The sequence below is a fragment of the Sander lucioperca genome, chromosome 9, assembly GCF_008315115.2.
Source record: "Sander lucioperca isolate FBNREF2018 chromosome 9, SLUC_FBN_1.2, whole genome shotgun sequence".
In the NCBI taxonomy this organism is placed as follows: Eukaryota; Metazoa; Chordata; class Actinopteri; order Perciformes; family Percidae; genus Sander; species Sander lucioperca.
The window spans coordinates 32,390,405-32,409,541 of NC_050181.1; the positions used below are offsets into that span (position 1 = coordinate 32,390,405).

Here is a 19,137-nt window from a genome sequence, read left to right on the forward strand (position 1 = left end):
GCAGGTAATGAGCAGTGCCTGTTTTCTTCACACATACCGCTTAGAATTAATGCCAAAAAGTTCAATCTTGGTCTCATCAGACCAGAGAATCTTATTTCTCATAGTCCTTCATGTGTTTTTTTGGCAAACTCTATGTGGGCTTTCATATGTCTTGCACTGAGGAGAGGCTTCCGTCGGGCCACTCTGCCATAAAGCCCCGACTGGTGGAGGGCTGCAGCGATAGTTGACTTTGTGGAACTTTCCCCCATCTCCCATCTCCCTACTGCATCTCTGGAGCTCAGCCACAGTGATCTTTGGGTTCTTCTTTACCTCTCTCACCAAGGCTCTTCTCCCACGATTGCTCAGTTTGGCTGGACAGCCAGGTCTAGAAGAGTTCTGGTCGTCCCAAACTTCTTCCATTTAAGGATTATGGAGGCCACTGTGCTCTTAGGAACCTTGAGTGCTGCAGAAATTCTTTTGTGACCTTGGCCAGATCTGTGCCATGCCACAATTCTGTCTCTGAGCTCCTTGGGCAGTTCCTTCGACCTCATGATTCTCATTTGCTCTGACATGCACTGTGAGCTGTAAGGTCTTATATAGACAGGTGTGTGCCTTTCCTAATCAAGTCCAATCAGTTTAATTAAACACAGCAGGACTCCAATGAAGGAGTAGAACCATCTCAAGGAGGATCAGAAGAAATGGACAGCATGTGAGTTAAATATGAGTGTCACAGCAAAGGGTCTGAATACTTATGACCATGTGATATTTCAGTTTTTCTTTTTTAATAAATTTGCAAAGATTTTTACATTTCTGTTTTTTTCTGTCAAGATGGGGTGCTGAATGTACATTAATGAAAAAATAAAATTAACTTTTTTGATTTTAGCAAATGGCTGCAATGAAACAAAGAGTGAAAAATTTAAAGGGGTCTGAATACTTTCCCTACCCACTGTATATATATATATATATATATATATATATATATATATATATATATATATATATATACACACACCACTAAACAGATTATTTATATATGCTGCGTTATTGTGTCATGAGTTTTCTCAACAGGAGGGATATAGTAGCAATAATAAATAAGCAATTATAAATAAGGTGTTTAATAAATAGTGTTCACATCATATGGATTTTCAAACTACGCTAAGAAATTTTGTTCCGTTTTAATTTTGTTTTGTTTTGATTGACTTGCACTATTTGCAAAAACACAACCCTTAAGGTAATCTGAGGCCTAAAGAGAACAAGTTCTAAAACCAGCATGAGGGAAAGAAATGCTGTTTTATAATTATTGATGTTCACTAAATAAGTAGAGGTTTTTCCAAGTGATAATATTGAAATAATATATAAAAGAACAGATAATGCTTCTCGGAGTTCTGTTTTGTGCCACACAGTGCCTCGTTGTGTCAGAGACCGGGTCCATCTCACTCCCCATCCAGCTGCAGGACCGGTGACAAACTGTACCAGAAGATTGACAACAACAACAACCACCACAGCACCTCAGACCACAGCACAGCTAGACACGATAAAGGTTCATGGTCTGGTTACGGTTCTCGGCCCAGAGGGAAAGGGATAGTGTCTAGCCGTCTGCTTGTGAACTTCAGCATCTGGAGATGTACAAAACCAAACCAAACCAAAGAGCCAGCAGCAATGTCTACATGCCCTACCCAAAGCCTTGATGAACATTCTCTGATGAACTGGTGATGCTGAAATGAGAAGGGGTCAACCAACCCCAAGGCCTGCTAAACCAAACAAAAAGACACTCAATCCTGTCTGGGTGGTGATGGCGCAGTGGGTATGACCCATGCCTTTGGTGTGGGAGAACTGGGTTTGATTCCCACTGCGATACCAATGTGTCCCTGAGCAAGACACTTAACCCCTAGATGCTCCAGAGGCATGCAACCTCTGACATATATAGCAATTGTAAGTCGCTTTGGATAAAAACGTCAGCTAAATGACATGTAATGTAATGTATCTGGAGGTACGGACCAACGGCCAGCAGACGGACTGCTAAAAGGGGGGAGCGAGAGACCGCCCTAATCTGGCACATCACACGTGAAGGGATGTTTGCACCTACAGACTCACATTCTGAAAATACACATACACTATTGGGAAAAACTAATATATAAGAATGACTTATGCTTATCTATATGAAGGGTTAAGACGTGTCTCGAATATCAAGCAACTTGGTATGGAAAAATTACATTTTGTCTGTACCTGGTGATATATGTTGTGTAAAATTGCATTGAATTTCCTGTGACAGCTTCCACCAAGATTAGTGGCAACTATGTTAATTCGGTTGCTGTGGCAGGAAATGTTTAAAGTACATTTCACTGTTCTATTTTCGTGCACGTGCACCAACAACATAGGCTACTTTGGAACATGCTTTTATTTTTTATTTTCAGTGCTGCCTAAATCATTTATTGGGAAGTGATCTCATGCACAAATTGGGGGTACCGGGGAAGGGCACAGTCACTGGGGCGGTCTCAGGGACGCCGGAGAACGGCAAAGTCTCAGAGGCGGTCTCAGGGGCACCGGAGACCGGCAAAGTCTCAGGGACGCCGGAGACCAGCAAAGTCACAGGGGTGGTCTCAGGGGCAGTCTCAGGGATGCCGCAACCCGGCAAAGTCACTGGAGCGCCGGAGACCGACAAAGTCTCTGGGGCGCCGGTCAGCCAAGACTCTGGGAGAATGGTCAGCGTAGACTCTAGGAGGTCAGTCGACGTAGACTCTGGGAGGTCAGCGACGACTCTGGGAGAAGGGTCAGCTCAGGTTCTGGAACGCTGGTCCGCTCTGGCTCTGGAACGCTGGTCCGCACTGGCTCTGGAACACTGGTCCGCTCTGGCTCTGGAACACTGGTCCGCTCTGGCTCTGGAACTCTGGTCCGTTTTGGCTCTGGAATGCTGGTCCTCTCAGGAAGGCTGCATGTCAGCGGAGGTTCTGGATAGCTGGACAGCACGGGCTCCGGTCCACTGGATAGCACGGGCTTCGGTCCACTGGATAGCACGGGCTCAGGGCTGAAGAGAGGTTGAAGCGGGGAATGGCGTTGGGACCCATATCGACCACGTCCTCTTTTGGAGCCTCCACGGCTCCCTGAAAATATGGCCAGATGGGTCCCTTCAAAGGACTGCTCGTGGACGGCGGTACCCGCAGAACCATTTGCCGTAGTCCGATAGACAGGCGTTCAGGAGAGCTGCAGGAAGGCGAACTGGACCAGGCTACAACAGAAAACAGAACAAATACACAACAATAACAGGAAACAAGAACAGAACCTCAAAACCAACAGAAACTCAAACTCAAAACCATGACATAAACATCAACTTATTACTAGTTTTACACTTACTTTTGTAATTCATGGTCAATAAACCTCATTTAAAGGAAATGATACCTAATCCTTGAGTTAAAAAAAACTGAATTTATGAATTATTTAGACTAATTAAAGGAAGGAAAATCACAGACTGGTATATGTCAACGTTCAGTTGGGATACTGTTTCAAAACGTTTCAATTTCTTTTTCAAATGCTAAAAAATGTAACACCCCAAATACAATGAAATTAGAGATTCGATCCTTGTACTTGTGAAGCGTGTTATATGAATTGGTTATTTTTTTGGTTAATTAAAATTAGGAAGCTAAAAAGACCCATTTTTCTGATATAGACATTTAGAAAATGCGTCAAATTTGACCCAAAGACAACACAAGGGTTAAAACCGGAAAAAAATGCCGTGGGTCTAGAGTATTCACTTCTTTATTTTTTTAATAATTTTGATTCCTTTCAACAACAAAACACAAAAATAGTAACAACAACAAATAGTAGTACCAATTACAAAATTCCACATTAAATGTTGACAGTGTGCCTACTACTTGGTGCACATCCCAGTAACACTGGTTTGTGTGTGTGTGTGTGTGTGTGTGTGTGTGTGTGTTCGTCTCGACCAAGTCTAGCACTATATACTTTTTTTCTAAAGTAACTTCCTCCTTCAAAACAAAACCATTAATGAAACGCGCTTGTTCAGAAAACAGGCGGGCATTGACATTGTTCGCCTGGTATACAACTGGATGCATCATGTACCTCAATCATCAGGCTTCAATCATTTTCATTTTGGCCACAGACACAATATCAGTAAGCACTTTGTGGATTCTTCAGGACAAGTAATAACTTCAAGAATGAGAACATTTCCATTTTATCCTTAAAGTAAATAATATGGCCTAATGTGTTACTCTGCACTTGCTTTTTGATTATTACAAATAATAAAGCAAAATTATCATCTTAAAATAGAAGATATACTGTCTCTCACATCACATAAATTATGAACAGGTAAGTAAGTGGTCTTGAAGAGGATTCTTTTTTTTGTCTCGGTCTTGACTGTCTCTCTTTTGGACTCAGTCTTGACTTGGACTCAACTAGTCCTGGTCTTGGACTTGTCTTGGACTCAAGAAAGGTGGACTTGACTACAGCACTGGTCAAACTACACAGAACTTTTATATACGCATGTCACTTAATCGTACATCTTTTAACCCCATCCAGGATCTTTTCCTAACCCTAACGTAGTGGTTTTACCCAGTCTGTTAAAAAGTGAAATCTGGACAACTGCAAATGTGTGTGGACTATTGAACACTGAACCGAAGAACAATCCCTGATCAGTACACAGTGCCACGAATCGATGATGCATTGGACTGCTTGGCTGGAAGCAAGTGGTTTTCAGTGTTGGATTTACGCAGTGGTTATTATCAGATCCCAATGGCAGAAGAGGATAAGAAAAAAAATGCCTTCATATGTCCCGTGGGATTTTACCAGTTTGAGAGGAGCCATTAGGGGTTTCTCCTGAAGCTATTCCTGAGTGCTATGTGTTTCCTACGCGTTTGGATTTTGGATGTCTGATCCAGATAAGTAAGAAAGATCTTATCAAAGCACAAGATATCGACGCTGCAATATCTCCAGTGAAATGAGCAGTCAGAGAAGGGTCCTCCATTCACTCAGTTAAAGGCGATGATCCGAGTCACACTGCTGCAGAGAGAAGCAAACAAGTTGTTGATAGCTGATGAGGTGCTCTACAGAGTAACAGAGAGACCATCTGGTACAGAGGTGCACCAACTTGTCCTTCCCAAGGAATATGTTCCCATGGTACTCCAATCCCCCCACGACGAGTCCGGGCATCTGGGAGTGGATAAGACAATTGAACTCATCAGAAACCGTTTCTACCGGCCTAAGATGGGATCAGAAGTGGAGCAGTACATCAAAAACTGTGGCAGATGTGTTACACCTAAGACACAACCTGAGAGCTGCACCTTTAAATCAGATAAACAGTAAAGGCCCACTCAATCTGGTGTGTATTGATTTTCTGTCCCTTGAACCAGATTCTCAGGGATTGGCTAATATCCTGGTTGTGACTGATCATTTCAACAGATACACCCAAGCTTTTCCGGCAAAAGATCAAAGAGCTTCAACAATGGCGAATATTTTGTGTGAGCGATACTTTGTGCACTATGGACTCCCCTGCAAGGATACATTCAGATCAACGGGATTTTAAAAGCAAGCTGATCCAAGACCTTCTGAGAATGTTGGGAATCTGTACGTCACCTTACCATCCTCGGGGGATCCGCAACCTGAAAGATTTAACCGCACCCTTCTCTCCATGCTTGGAACTCTGGAACCAAATCAAAAACATAAGTGGAGTCAGAACATCAACAATGTCATTTGGTGCACGCCTACAATTGCACCAAAAACGAGGCAACTGGTTACTCACCTTATCTGTTGATGTTCGGAAGCGAAGCACGTCTACCTGTGGACATCTGTTTTGGAGTGTCGGAGGAAAGTGGAAAGAGTGCAACGTACCAGCAGTATGTTACTAAGTTGAAAGCAGATCTTTACAAAGCTTACCAACTCACTACTGAAGCTGCTGATAAGAGTCACCAGAGGAACAAAAGAGCCCATGACAAACTGGTAAAAGTACAAGTCTTGGAAGAAGGAGATCGTGTTCTGCTGAGGAACTTTGGTGTCACTGGAAAGCACAAGCTGAAGGATAAATGGAGGTCAATGCCATATATTGTTGTTGGAAGGATGCCCAATTTCCCAGTCTACAAAGTGAAACCAGAGAGGGAAACCAGAGCTGTGAAAACTCTGTAAAATCATCTGTAACCTATTGGATTTCTAGTGAGACTACCTACCGATAGTGATGAGCCACAGCTGCCCCACAGGCCTATAACTAGGACATAGCAGGGGCAAGCCCAAAGCCCAACACAGATTGTCGACAATGGGGATACTACATTCTCTTCAGAGTCTGATGATGAGGATGTGAACCCAACTCGACCACAAGCCGTGAACTGGGGAGATTTTTTGTCACAGCCAGAGTTTGTTTCAATACAACAGACTCAGACCCCAGTCCTTGATGAGGTCCCAGTTGCTCCACCAGTCAGAAACTTAGCAGAAGTTGATCTAAGTCCAGATACCGTCAACATTCCAGATGCTGATCTGCCTCCCATCCTTGATCCAGAAGGAGACAAAGAGTTAGTAGAGGGAGCAGATGTAATCGAGGATGAAGGAAATTACCCTATAGATACTATCGAGCTACTATCAGGCCTGCCACGTGTTTTTGTTTCCTCTCCCCCTCAGTGTGTGTGTGTGTGTGTGTGTGTGTGTGTGTGTGTGTGTGTGTGTGTGTGTTTTACCACCGTAGTTTAGTAGGGTTTGAGTAAGTTAACTGGACATTGAAACTGCTGTAAGGATGTGATTTGTGTTATGTGTTTTTTATTAGGGATGAGCGAGTACAGCATTATCTGTATCTGTATCTGTTAACCATATGAATTTTCTGTATCTGTATCTGTACTCGGACTGGGCGGGGCCTGACCCGGAAGTGGGCGGGATTTAACCCGGAAGTGGGTCGGGTTGTCTTGAAATGGGTGGGGCTTTAACCGGTATGTTATTTTAAGCATACAATTGATATGGGTTGATCAGAAATTGTTATATTTATTGCTGATTAGAAAACTATTTACATGACAGCATCAGCATTGAGCTTCAGATCAATGGTTTTGATCACGATAACAAACTATATACAGAACAAGTTTTGCAACAATGAATACAACACATGCGGTTGCAATTATGAAGTAAAATGTAATGAACAAGAGTTTTCATACTCAACATAACTTTCTTTTTTTAACTTTTAATTTTTTTATGATCAGTGTGATTTTTTTTATTTTTGGTTCTTTTTTTATTTTTTTTATTTCCACCCCAGGTATGTGTGTGTGTGTGTGTGTGTGTGTGTGTGTGTGTGTGAGTAACAGAGAGACAGAGAGAGAGGGGGGCGGGGGGGACTGTGTTCTACGGATCAAATAGTCCGACGCTGTTTTTCAGATCTGTTTAAGAGCCAGCTGACGGTTTAAAAAAGAAAAAAAATCTCCGACAGGCAGAGACGCAACGCGAGTCGCATTCTACCAAGCACCACGTCTGAACAAACCCCACGTTTACCAGAACTCTACTGGTTAATAAGTAAGTACTACAAACCGAAGTAAAAAACAAACCTGAAGCTGAAGAAACCCTCAACGTTAACGGAAAAGACCCGCGAACCTGAGTGACTGAGGGAGAGACAGAGAGAGTTGTTCTGTGTGAGTGAGCAGAGCGGGACACAGCAACACAATAAATCTGTATGTGTGTAGGGGAGGGGCGCTGTGACGACTAGCCTATCACAGAACGCAGACACAGTCAACTACCCAATGAGGATTTTTATTCAATCCGAGCACAGATATTGACTCGTATTACTCGTATAATACTCGTACTCGGCAAAAGTGCTTTATCCGTACCGAGTATCCGGCTCAACTCTAATATTGACTATATATTAAAATATCACAACCATCTTCTGAGCACATAAAAAATACATAGTGGTGATGACTAAACACAACTGACCCTCAAAATTCTCACAGAACAGTCAATGTGCATTTTAACCTGAATTATGCACACATCAACTGCCTCTAAATTCCGTCTTGTGAAAAACTCGTTCTGCCTCCCGTGCACTGCTAATGTGTGTCCAAACCAGTGTCCGAGTCAGCATCCTATATTAGCGCCACTCAGCACCAGAGGAAGAAGTAAACCAAACAGTGATAAGCACGTCCCAAGAGCAAGTCCCACATTGAGGAAGAGACTAGACCTCATTATACCACCCTAGTCAGCTTTTCACTCCATAGTGTCTATAAATGCAATTGCCTTTCGAAGGCCTTCAAATGTATTAACTCAGAATATGAAGAGATTCCCTCAAGGCTTTCTTGAATATCAATACCAAATCGGAAGAAATTCTATTTAGGGGTTCCTGAGATATCGCGTTCACAAGAATGGGATGGACGGACAACGTACAGACAGACACCATATTTTTTCCGTGTTTTTCTGACTTTGTAACTAAGAGACTTAACTGTGCGGTGACATTGATCACTCTGTATAGTTTTATAGCTAGAGGCCTAAGGGACAATACAGAGGGCGTATGGCTGCCACCCTCTGACACACAGATGGCAAGACTAATTATTAGAGCACAGGCCTGCAGCGCACACAGACACACACACACACACACACACTTTTCTGTGCAGCGTATGTTACACAGATATGTGCAGCGCATGTTACACAGATATACAAGCATATACGAACAGCTTAACCCACGCACTATGGCATAATATTTGTGTAATTTTATATTTTGAGCACAAAGACATATTTTGCAAGCACATACATTACTTTTTTAATTTTTACTTAAATTTTACTAATTTTAAAGAGAAAATTATACATAAGCAAAACATAATTTCGTTTGAGCAAACAAAGATCTATTCCATGCTCAAATGTATTTGCATGTTTGCTATTATCCACATTAACCATATTTATTCCTCTCGAAAACTCTTGCTCTGCTGCACTCCGGTCATGTCTCGCTCTCTCTTTCTGCACTCTTTGCGCACTCAACTCTGGACACACACACTCGCTCAACTTGTCAGTGTTACAAGTTTGCCACAAAATCAACCAATCGGAGAATTAAAGGTCAATTCTGATTGGCTGTTGGTCTCTAATTAGATCGCTATTAGCAGGAAACACAAATCTACGTGGGAACAGTCTTTGACACAACACCTGTTGGATGCATATTGAAAAAATAACAGTGGAGCTGTTGGACTAACATGACTGGATAACACACATGTCGTCAGTATTTTGTATTATTCACTTGTCTGGCAATGCGAGAATGAACAGCAATGCCTAAATGTCACACTACAGCCACATGTAAGTAGTTTGAAATACTTTAGTTACATAGTTAGTGTTTGATTCACAGCTGCTACATATAGTGTTTTGACCTCGACAACCCAACTGCATTTTACCGCAAATTTGCGACTAGTTAACTTTAAAGCAGGCGAAATTGCTTGTTTGCTAAGGGTCGGGTTGGGACTCCAAAATTAACACACTGGCAACATTGTATTCAGAATATAAAATATTTTTATAGCACTTTTAATGTGTGATTGTGTAAAGGTGTTGAACAGGATCAACAGAAATAGATTCTACCCGACCTAAAAACCTTGGCATGTTTCTAAACCCGCGTAAATATTGCAGATGTATTTGAAAGATGGAGAGCTTAGAGCCTAAAAGGATGCTGAGTTGGCTAATTTCCTCCTGAAAAGGTAAGCATTACGCTTCAGGCTAATTTATCACGGCTACTAGGGATGGGCATTTTCAGTCATTTCAACATTCCCGTTCTCACATTGAATTATATAGAGTACTCAAGTTAGTAACTCGCAAAAACAACTGAAACACGGCCAGTGAAGTGATCCCAACTGGTTTTGGCTAACGCCGCCATACTAACACGCGATAACCGGAGAACCAGGCAAGCGGGCCACAGCTGTTTACAACCACTGTGACAGACCTATGACAGAAACCGCAAGTTTGACTTCCTCATAATGGAAACATCCAATTGTTGTTTTGGCAAAACAACCATGTAGCCTGTTCAGCGGCCGTAGCCAACAAACGGTGAGTAATTTTAAGCCAAGAAAGGGTGGCTGTCAGATAGAGAGGACCGTGAGTTTGTGGTGTTTTTAGCGGTTATTGCCGTAATTTTAGGCAGGGAACGTTTGTCTGTTAGTCGGGTAGAGAGATAGACGAGATAGTGGTGTTTTTAGCGGTAAATTTTAGACGAGAAAGTGTGTTGGTCAGTTGGGTAGAGAGGACGGCAAGTGTTTTTAGCTTTTTTTAACGTAATTTTAAGCTGAAATAGAGTGGCTGTCAGTCGGTTACAGAGCTCCACGTGAGCACTGGCTTTTGTTGGGAACCAAGCAGTGTGTATCTTTAAACAAAGATCTCAGAGCATGTGACCGCTGAGACAAAAGAAAACCACATGTCCCACATGCGGCCTGAGTGCCCTTTTCAAACAAAGAGAATGCGGCTTTTATGCAACTGTAAAAGCCCAAAAGTCACACCTCCATGAGAAAAGATGGCCAGAGGTCTAAAAGAACTACAGAAGTGTAGTTCACACCTACATGTCACCTTCAAGAACTCTGATTCCATGTTGGCCGGGGTCCCTGAACGCAGCAGGGGTCCATGCCCAGGTGACCAGGGATATAAATACTCTGGTCACCCACTTCTCATTGTCATCCACTGCACACGAAAGCTGCTAAAGGATGCTCTCCTCTGTTCCTTTCGATTGCAACCCCATTGCTGAATGAAGGCACGCAGTCAAACGTTTATACACTAATTAAATAGTTTCTTTTTTTTTTTGGTGTTCTGGGAACACCTTGGATCCTGTGGAAACGTGTTAAGTGTTTTTACCTCTGCAGAGTCTACAAGAAATCGGACAACAGGGACACCGCTTTTCTTATCAAGTCGACTTAGCTGGTTCTTCACTGCCTTTGGAGAGAAACCAGCTTTTTCCGTGAATCACTGACGAGTGAGACGGATCCGTTTTGTTTACCGTGGAGCATCTACACTGCAAAAACTCAAAATCTTGCCAAGTATATTTTTCTAATTTCTAGTCAAAATATCTAATCACACTTAATATAATACAAAATCACCTAAAGAGCAAGATTTAAGTGAGACAAAGGAGCTTGTTGTTAGACAGTGCATCTTGAATATCTTGTTAAGTGAAACTGTCTTGAAAACATCTTGTTTTGAGTCATATCTCAGATGAAACAAGCTTTTTTGACATGTCATAAGGTTTTTAAGCTGTTGTGTTATTTGTAAAAGATGAATCATCTTGTTTCAAGAAATATACTTAACTTGAATTGAGACAGCAAATCTGCTTTTTTGAAAACTGCAGGTCAACATGCCCAACTCACAATGCACAGTACAGTGTGGCTATTTTTCTTACATTTCCATCAAACCATGTCCTTGTGATATGTAAAAAAGACAGAGGCAAAAGCTGGAATTATGTTTCCTTCTCTGTTCTGTTGCACTCTGGACATACTGCACCACATTATTCCAAAAGTAATAAGAAAAAATAAATGCTGTCATCAATTACAGTGTTTGTCAGTTAACCCTCCTGTTGTCCTCGGGTCAAATTTGACCCATTTTCAAAGTTTTTTATATCAGAAATATGGGTTTCTTAACAACTAAATTGCCTCAAAATAACTTGGATGCATGTACATTGTATGGAAGCCATACAACATATACATTCATTCATCCATGTTCTTCGCAGGTAAGATTAATGATTACTTCCATTGCATTTTGGTTGTTTTATTTAATTTCATGGCATTTGAAAAAAAAATTTTTTAAATGGTTTCAAAACAGCATCCTGACCAAACTTTGACATAAACCAGTCTGATTCACTCAACATAATCTGATTTTAACTATTCTATTAGGGACTGTTACTGTTATTAGGGACGTTGTATTTATGGAATGGACCACCGGAGGAAAATAGGGGATTTTTATTCTTTGTTGAGGTCACCAAACATTTTTTAGTCTGGGGAGGGGGGGGCTCCTCTTTTGCTTTTTTTTTTTCATGAAAAAAGCAAAATTTCAAAGTTGCCTGTTTGGTGCATATTTTTTCATGTAGCTCTTAGTCTCGGCCCTCCTTTGCTACCAGATGGGTCTAACCCATGAGTTTGCTGGGAGGCAGGAGGAGCACTGTCCCCTGGTGGCTGAAACGGGTAATTGCATTGTTTAAAAAACGAGTGGAATAATTACATCAGGCATGACCAGATATTTTATAAATATCTTAAATAACACAAAACAACTAAATGGTGGTAGGTAATACATCAGATTTCATATACTGCTTTAGTAAAAAAAATATTACCTGGCTGACGATGGGAGCAGCAAGACGCAAAAAACGAAAATTACTGTTGCACTAGTCTGGACATCTTGCCGTGCCAACCTTGCAATAAAGGTTTCCTAAATGTCATGTATATAAATGTGATGTCAGCTTACTAATTGATTGCGGGTTTTGTGTAGATTTGGACTTTTATACGTTTATTCCACTTTGTTTAAACGGTGAAGTGAAGAGGCCTCGTTCACCAGTTTGGAGCTGGCTGGTGAATGTGACGCTCGTATAGGCCTTGCTGGATACACCGTGACCCTTTTTGTGGATCTCCTGATTGCTGTGGATTACTTTTTTTTCCGTGTCATTGGATTACGGCAAAATACGGATCTTTTTTCTCAACGTGTCTTAACGTTTTATGGTGTGACTGCGCTTCATTTCTGCGTTTGGATAGGCATCTCAACAGACTGTAGGTCGAACACTGACTGTTCACTGTTACATTTTAGTTGAATTTAAGTGTCGGGGCATTCCGCCACCGTCTGTCTATTGCGTTCCAAGACAGCCGTGCCGCAATTGGATTTCATAAGGGCGAATTGTTAAATTGTTACAATGTAATTTAAAATATGCTTAAAATAAACATATATGTTTTGGAATATAATGTTCAGCTTTGGCAGCTTTACCTATATGCTAAAATATACAATGACTGAGGAAGCCTAGTGACGAGTCCATAGCAACCAGTGTTGAATTTGTTATTTCCCAGTGTCCTTTGTGTCCTTATTTCATGTGAATACTAGTTTACTAGAGGAGTAACTTAGTATTTGAAGTAATGCAGTAATGCATGAAGTGTGCATTTAGTTTCCATGCGTATTGTGTTTCCACAACAATGTTAGTGAGTAAATCTACTGAAATGGCCACCACACCATAACAGAGGAGTGTGATGTGTAAGATGAGAATGCAGAGGTTAACTCATGTATGTCATGGCTGTAAAAAAATCAAATGGCATCTTACATCTTTGCTAAGCGCAAACCAGCACATAAGGGGAGGGTCATGTCTCTTTTTCAAATAATTTTGGAGGGTCATAGAAAAATTATTACTGGTGAGGGGAGGGTCAAATATCCTCCAGTGGCCCCTTAAAGGAATAATGTGTTCGTTATTCATTCCCTTAGTCAAAATAATTCATAATATCTGCTTTTTTTCAAACTCAAAAATTAGGTATGTCATTTTATAGGTTCATTGACCATTAATTAAAAATGAAAGTGTTGAAAAGAGGGACAAAAATGTTTTAAAAAGCGCCAAAAGCATGAAAAAGTGTCCAAAAAGTCGGAAAAAGTTAAAACAAAAACACATTTTTCAATTTTGACCCGGAATGACAAGTTCATGGACGACGGTGAAGACAACACGAGGGTTAAAAAAATTAATTCAGCCCAAATACCCACACTCAATACAGACTCAAGAATGATGTTTGATGATGCCTGTGAGATCATACTTCAGTGGAATGTACTTGCTATTATTGAAGTTTACATAGTAGTATGGTGTATAATCAACAAGCTTTCAGCATCCATGAAAATATTGGCTTGAGCTAGGTCGGGAACTTCTACCTCGTACAGGGGTGGACTGGGACCAAAAATCGGCCCTGGCATTTTGGCCCAGACCGGCCCACCACATAAGATCACAAATACCACCCATCCTTGCGCTCCCCTGAATATGTATACCAACTCCTACTCCTTAAAACTATTAACGCCATATAATGAGTAAGTAATAATCAGTGAGAATTGACACATTAAATACTGTCCAGTTGAATAAATTGTAAACTTACCCAATCAAAAAGGATGCAGGTGAACTCCTTAGATAAATCCTTTAAAAAAAATCTGTGTGTGACAGAGAGAGAGAGACAGGGAAGGATGATAAAAGATTGATCAGTGATTGATAAAAGTAGCAGTTTATAAAACTGACATGAGAAAGGATGATCCGATGATCACTGTTTTCCAAACAAAGTGGTGTTGAATACATTCTAAACTCAGAAAAGTCAAAAGGAGCCCTGTGAACCCCTTAGATGAATCCTTAAAATGCAAGACTGTGACTGTGACAGAGAGAGAAAGTAAATATGATAAATTATTGATCATAGGATTGCCTTAAGCATTAGATAAACTGCCAACTCACCAAGTAAAAAAGGATGCAGGTGATCTCCTCCAATAAAGAACAAGTGACCTCATCCTGTGTGTGAGGGACAAAGAGAGAGAAAGAAAATACACATGATAAATGATTGCTCAAATGATCAATGCTTTCCGAAGTATAGCACTGAATAAACTGTAAACTCACTTAGTCAAAAGGATGCTGTATTCAAAAACATCTTACCTTATTAAGCTACAAGAGCAGTTTTCTCAATAATTCACTCTTCTCAGCGACCCTATCGATGACTACGTCTGAGTCCAATGCCATGAGAATGTCTTTTTCAGTGGCCATCATCATAAATGCCTCCAGTTTGTTTGCTGACAAAGTGCTCCTAAGTCTGCTTTTGATGAATGTGAGTGTTGAGAGTGTTCTTTCACAGGCCACCTGAGTCAGGGAAAGGGTAAGCAGGAACTTATATGCAAGCCCAAGAAGATGATAAGCACCTGACAACATATTGAACAACCTGAGTATTTCATAGCAGTACAGTGGGCAATTTTTTTTATGCACAATGTCAGTCTCCTCTTCCTGTCCTCCTGTCGATACATCCTCTACTGTTCTGGTCTTGTACTCATCCAGATGTGATGCTTTAAGCCTGTCCCATTGTCCTGCTAAACTTTTTAGTTCTGACTGTAGATTGTCCACTGTAGCTGTGCTGTTAAATTTTATGAGGCATTTACTTAGGTCTTGAAGTGCCTGACTAGGAAGAGAAGTGGCCCTGATCTGCTGAAAGTTCCTGGGGTCCAGCCAGGCCAAATCTGCAAACAGAGTGCCATGTGTCATAAATCTTCTGTGAATGGCCTCAACAGCTGTATCAAGAATTGAGTGGTGTACATTGACCTCGTACGCTCTCTCTGCATCATTTAGAGGTTCATCTTGAGCCATCTCTTCAGCCCTGCTTTTTGTTTTCTTTGCTCTTTTCTGAGGCAATACAGTCTCTACCTCAATGTCTGTTCCTTCCTCCCTTTCTTCAATGTTTTTATTTGTCCATTTCACAAACGTGTCCGCCGCTGCCTTCACACTTGAAAAATCCCTTGCAATGCTTTTGAGGCTCTCTTGTGTGGCAATCACCATTCGATGGGCAGAGAGGATGTCCATCCCTTCTGTCTGGAGGTACTTGGAGAGTGGAGTAGTTTGTTCAAATATTCGGAGGAATATCTGTGCAGTTAACAAGGTTTCATATTTAGAAGGCCCTCTTTAAAGCCTCGTGCTTTGGCACGTACAGTTGGCTTTTCATGCACCTTCTTTTCTATGGCTTCCAGTGTGAACAATACATCAGTGAAAAGGCCATTCTCTGGCTTTCCAAAATGTCCAAACACTTTTTTGAGTGCCTCATGTTTGGCCCACCATCTTGTCTCACCGATTGGAGAGAGGCGCCTGTGGCTTTTTTCCTGACTTTGCTTCTCCCACAAATTGACCCTCTGGTAAGACTCCTTGATGAACTAACCGCTATGTCGTTTAGAAGATTAAACAGTGTTCCACTTTCAATGACTGTCTGAGTAGTGTCAGCAAGCACAAGATTGAGTACATGTGCATAGCACCACACATGCACATGACTGGGAGGTCAAAAGTGCGGAAAATCCTTTGTGTTGGCCCTGCATATTGGACGCCCCATCAGTTGAATTGCCTATACATAGGGCCTTGTCTAAACCTAGGCGCTCCAAGACCTCGGAGAGCAGGTTGACAAAGTATTGCCCAGTGGACACCTCACTAAAGCCACAAGCCTCTCATGCACAGTGTCAGTAACATATCTCAAGATCACTGAACATTGATCCTGAGTAGTTATGTCTTGTGTGGTATCCAGCTGAACAGAGAACATTCCAGCTTTCCGGACATCATTTGCAATGAACTCTTTAATTAGTTGCCCAATGGCATACATTGTAGAATTGGTAGTCAGCTGTCTTGCCAAAAGCCATACACACATAACAAAACAATGCATGACGTCTCTTGCAATATGTGAGCCACTTCCTGCTGGTTCCGTATTTACACGTGAATACCTTCTGCACTACAGGGTTTTTGGAAATCTGTTGCGGGTGGTGATCTAAGAAGTTCTGTAGCATAGAAGGCTCAGGACGGACAAAGTAATCTATGTAGTCCTCTTGCTCCCTGCTTGCCTCTCATGCTGACTCTCTCTTGCTCCCTGCTCTCCTCTCTCATGCTGACTCTGTCCTCTTCTGGGGATGCTATCTCAACCTGGCTCAACAAGAAATGAGGAGAAACTAGGGTGAGTTTTTTTTAACATAACTATGCAATAAGGTCCAGCATTATTGGATCCTCTGACAAAGAGGAACACACAACTGCACTGGCATAATAATACAATGTAGGAAACAGACAAATAATTGCTAATTTAATAAACAAATACAGCTATGTAGATCTCTCAATTTCATTTCTGCATACTGTATGAGCATGAGCACCTACCTAATAAATAAGGAGCAGAACAAGAATAGGCTACTGCAAGCTGATTCACTGTATGTTGATGAATGATGATTCTAAATAACCCCTAAAAAGGTCTTTATGTTAAGCCACTTATGTATGTATATATACTGTGTGTGTGTGTGTGTGTATAAATAAATAAATAAATATATATATATATATATATATATATATATATATATATATATATATATATATATATATATATATATATAAAACGTCATGACTGAAGAGGACCTGTGCTTTAATTTGAAGAGGTCTATCATGAGTTTTTGTCTGCCAATGCAGATAGAAAAGCTACAATTCTCGTTAAGAAACTGTGTTGTTTATCTAGGCCACTTTAAGGACACAAATACACAAGCACAAGCTTAAGGTTTGATGAATCTTAAGGTGGTGTTTTGTTTATTATTAAGATGTAGGCTACTTTATTAAATGAAAGGTAGGCTAATATAGCCTAATAATAAAACGGTGAGAACATCATCAGTCAAGACCGATCCGCTTACTGTGATTTATCAAAATAATGTTTTCACAATAATACAACGGATCATCATCATATATTAAAAAAAAACTTTTACTTAGCAGGGAAGATATAAAAGAACTAGCTTAAAGGTCAACTGATTCTTGTTAACTAGTTGCTCTGACCTTTTGTAACACTGACGTTATGGCATTCATAGCTACACCTGCGCACTTAGCCAAACTAATAAAATCATAAAGTGCATGCCTACTTCTTTTATTGTTGTAGTGTTATCATCAACAGTTTGTCCACGATTTGTTTTTGGCTCAGTTTTATCAAGGGGCAAAGTGACTTCTGCTTACCGCTGTTTCTACCCTCACTCCCTCATCTCTGTCCCTCTCCTCCTGAGTCTCCTCCTCACTAACACTGTGTCTGTGCATGCCACCACCACTATCATCGGCCACGGGAGCTGATGAAGGTCCTGCTACTGCCGAAAACATTTGTGTCAATTTGACACATTTCGCAGCGTCCCAGGTAACAATTTTTGGTTCCCAGAACGTTCTGGGAACGTTCGTTTTTGGTTGTGGGAACGTTCCCTGAAGGTTAGTTTATAGTTATATCGACCCTTCCCAGAACGTTCCTAACGTTGCAACCTTTAGAGAACATTCCCCTACCGTTGTAACCTTTAGAGAACGTTCCCCTAACGTTATTTTTTACATTCCCCTAACCTTTAAATAACTAATGACTGTGGTACCAATTTTATTATTAGTTTAAACTGTCTGTGCATGAGCAGGAATGAATTATTATATATTGGCAGGAATGAAAGAACAGGCAACAGGCAAACTTGATGTGATTTAAAACTTTAATATAAAATTAACAAAATACAAAAAATATAAAAGGCCTAAAAAATAATATAACAATCAGAAACTATACAAATAAGAAAAAAAGCAATGGAGTGGGATGTAGAGTGTAAATGTAGTGCAAATATAGTGTGCAAAGATGCATATTGGAATGATAATGTAATGAATTATTATACATTAGCATATTAACAAATACAATTGCTTTAATAAAAAAATACAAGCTGCAAGATGGATGGAAAAAATATATAGAGCTCCATGTCCACCTCCACGTCTGCTGCAGTCAGCGTGGGGAAGTTCTTCTGGGAGGCCGCTAGAGTAGAAGTCAAAATGAAGCAAAGTTACAAGTCAAATTAAAAGCTCTTATCAGCCAAGCTAAGCATAATACTGATGTGAACACTCAATTTATCGCACCGTTGTGACGAAAAGAGAGCTGAGCCAGAAGGCAAAGCTCTCAATCTACCGGTCAGTTTTCGTTCCTACCCTCACCTATGGTCATGAAGGCTGGGTCATGACCGAAAGAACAAGATCCAGGGTACAAGCGGCCGAAATGGGTTTCCTCAGGAGGGTGGCTGGCGTCTCCCTTAGAGATAGGGTGAGAAGCTCAGTCATCCGTGAGGAGCTCGGAGTAGAGCCGCTGCTCCTTCGCGTCGAAAGGAGCCAGTTGAGGTGGTTCGGGCATCTGGTAAGGATGCCCCCTGGGCGCCTCCCTAGGGAGGTGTTCCAGGCACGTCCAGCTGGGAGGAGGCCTCGGGGAAGACCCAGGACTAGGTGGAGGGATTATATCTCCAACCTGGCCTGGGAACGCCTCGGGATCCCCCAGTCGGAGCTGGTTAATGTGGCTCGGGAAAGGGAAGTTTGGGGTCCCCTGCTGGAGCTGCTACCCCCGCGACCCGTTACCGGATAAGCGGAAGAAGATGGATGGATGGATTATATACTTGCATATGTGAACAACTTAAGTGAGTCTTCTTACCTCTCTTCCTACCTGTGATGAGTCACCTTCCTCTGTGTGATGAGTTCTGCTGTTTACAACAACAAAAAAG

The 19,137-nt window shown here is 41.3% G+C and overlaps 1 long non-coding RNA gene across 1 annotated transcript; it reads left to right on the forward strand.

Moving 5' to 3' along the window:
- Positions 1 to 252: 252 nt before the first annotated feature.
- On the forward strand, positions 253 to 17,031 carry LOC116040745. The gene is made up of 4 exons (XR_004102746.2): positions 253 to 927; positions 10,000 to 10,011; positions 10,097 to 10,099; positions 17,018 to 17,031. It is a non-coding gene; the product is annotated as an uncharacterized LOC116040745 (long non-coding RNA).
- Positions 17,032 to 19,137: the final 2,106 nt, after the last annotated feature.